We start from the raw sequence: 3,101 nt of genomic DNA on the forward strand, positions 1-3,101 counted from the left end.
GTAGTGAGGTTGGCCCAGGATCGGACATTGTTTCATTCTGCTGTGCATAGGGTCACTATGAGTTGGTTCTGACTCGATGGCACCTAACAGCAACAACAAACCCAATCACTTGGTGGGAATTAAGACATTGGATAGAAAAGCCATATCAAATAAATTCAAGGTACTACACCCTTCCTCAGTTTGGAATGTCATTGCTCCTCTTTTAGAGACCTGGGCCTTTTTCTGAATTGACTAAACTAACACAGCAAATTTAATAAGCCTTTTTCTATGGGGAGTTACAGATGCCTTGAAAATACAATGGGAATTGGTTTCTTGTGAGGAATTGGCTTACTTGATTGAAAGAGAATCCATCAATCTTGTTTCCCAAAACCTGAAGATCAGATGACAGGAAGTGAAGATCGTTCTTGCAGAATGCCTATAGTCTGGAGACAGAACAATGCCATGAGAAAAAACCCTTTTTGCTCTTAAGGCCTTTAGCTGATGGATTAAGTCTACCCACAATAATGTGGCAACCAATCTGCTTTACTTAAGGCAACTGACAATCTCACACAGCTAGACTAGTGTTTGATCAAACAACCAGGCACTGTAACCTAACCAGGTTGACACACAGCATGAACTACAACGTCAGGGACCAAAAGAAAACATAACCTGTTTCTGCTGTGTCAATGCTGACTCATAGTGACCCCATAGGATAGACTAGAACCTCCCATAGTGTTTCCAAGGCAATCATCTTTACAGTAGAAGACTGACTCATCTTTCTCCCCCAGGGTAGCTGATGGTTCACTACCAGGTCTCCCTAACATCAGGGAAGTGTCTTCAAACTCTTCTCATCTGTAAGGAGGTTGTTGATGGAAATGTTCATTTCAGACACGTTTATAATTCCAACAGGACCACTCAGTGGCTGAATATTACCTAGTGCTGATAAAACCATAAATGTGGTTAAATCAGGAAAAACAACTGACAAGCTAGAGATGTGTATATGACATATTAATTTTGCAGCCTGTTTCTGTCATTCACACTGAGCTGATGAGGCTTGCGGCATGTTTGTATGGCATTTAGTTGTCACCTAACTGTAATTTACAATGTTCCCTGGAATCACACTTTGGGATGACTGGGGCAGAAACAGATTCATGATGACAGGCTTTGTGGCTTTAGACATTTCAAGTCCCTTGGATACTGTTACTTGGTTTGAAATCATGTTGGAAAGAAAACAGGAGCCAAAGAACATTATCATTGCATGAACAGAAAGGCAGAAGACCAGCACATGAATGGTGGGACATGTCTGTCAATTTGTAGCTGTCACCAGACTTTCCCCACAGTTTGACTACCTGCCTGTACCCTTTAAGTGTGCCAAGTGAATGAAAGGCACAGGGGCTGCTCTGGGACCAGGTGGTCATACTTGTGAGCAGTTGAGTCCCCTAAAAATGTGAGACACTTTTTTCTTAGGCACTCAATCCCCTAAGATAGTGAGAGCCAACAGAGGAGGAAAGTGAAACTTGGTGTTAAATCCCAGAGAAGTGAAGTGGGAAGAGAAGAAGGAGGGCTTGAAAGTGAAGGAAGTCATTCTAGTTATCCAGTGTTGCTATAACAGAAATACCACAAGTGGGTGGTTCTAACAAACAAAATATTTTCTCAGTTAGGAGGCTAGAAGTCCAAATTCAGGGTGCTGGCTCTGGGGAAGACTTTCTCTCTCTATGAGCTCTGGGGAAGGTCCTCTTCTCTTTAGCTTCTATTCTTGGCTCCTAGATCGTCCTGTAACGTGGTATCCCTCTTCCCACATCTGAGCTAGCTCACTTGCTTGTTTAATATCTTTCATATCTCAGAAGAGATTGATTTAAGACACACCCTGCACTGATACTGGTTCATTAACAAAACAAATAAAATTCATTTCCAAGTTGGACTGTAAACATAGGGTCAGGCTTTATAACACATTTTTAGGAGACTCAATTCAATCCATAATAACAGGGAGTAAGATCATTCTGGATTCTATCTTCATCCATTGTTGGTAGGATGGAAAATGGGGCAGATGTTGTGGGAAACAATATGACAGTTCTTCAAAAAGTTCAACATGAGTAGATTCTTCGCAGAGCCACGGTCTCCTGCCAACAGTGCTTCAGTGGAACCCTGCGCTCACCAGCCTCCCCCAACAGGCCCCTCCCCATCACCCTCTACCACCTCCAGCCAGATGAGCCCGCCCTTGGATGCCCTAAGGTCCCTGCTCCCCACTCATGCCAGAACTACAACCAGGACTGGAGGCTGCCATCAACCACCAGGTCAACGGGGAGCTGTATGCCTCCTATGTCTACCTTCCATGTCTTACTACTTCCACCGTGATGGTGTGGCTTTGAAAAATTTTTGCCAAATATTTTCTGCACCAGTCTCATGAGGAGCGGGAACATGCTGAGAAACTGATGAAGCTGCAGAACCAACGAGGTCTTGGTCAGAACTTCCTGCAGGATATCAAGAAACCAGATGGGGATGACTGGGAGAGCGGGCTGAATGCAATGGAGTAAGAGCTGCACTTGGAAAAAAATGTGAATGAGTCACTACTGGAACTGCACAAACTGGTCACTGACAAGAACAACCCCCATTTGTGTGACTTCATTGAAACGCATTACCTGAAGGCGCAGGTAGGTGAAATCCATCAAAGAATTGGGCGACTATGTAACTAACTTGCACAAGACGAGGGCCTTGGATTCTGGCCTGGTGGAGTATCTCTTTGACAAGCCCACCCTAGGAGACAGTGATGGAGAGAGCTGAGCTTTAGCCTGTCTTCCCCATGGCCACAGGCATGACTTCCTGGACCACCAAGGTAGCCACATGTACCAAAACAGCCTACTTCAGTTTCATTTGTAGCATTCCTTCAGATAAAGTAATTTGATACCACTCCCCCCCCCCCCCCGCCAAAAAAGTTCAACATGGAATTACCATGGTGTTAGGTGCCGTGGAATTGACTCCAACCTCATGTGACCAAGTAAAGCCACTTGGTTCTAGGCTATAATCTTTATGGAAGCCAATCACCCAGGCTTTCCCCCTGTGGACCCATTAGGTGCGTACAAACTGTTGAGTGCTTTATCCATTGTGCCACAAGGGCTCCAGAA

General features: G+C 44.6%; 1 pseudogene; it reads left to right on the plus strand.

Moving 5' to 3' along the window:
• The first annotated feature begins 611 nt into the window (after positions 1 to 611).
• Positions 612 to 2,760, plus strand: LOC102813368 (annotated as a pseudogene).
• The last annotated feature ends 341 nt before the right edge of the window (positions 2,761 to 3,101 follow it).

This window comes from Chrysochloris asiatica, unplaced genomic scaffold (assembly GCF_000296735.1).
Source record: "Chrysochloris asiatica unplaced genomic scaffold, ChrAsi1.0 scaffold00022, whole genome shotgun sequence".
NCBI lineage: Eukaryota > Metazoa > Chordata > Mammalia > Afrosoricida > Chrysochloridae > Chrysochloris > Chrysochloris asiatica.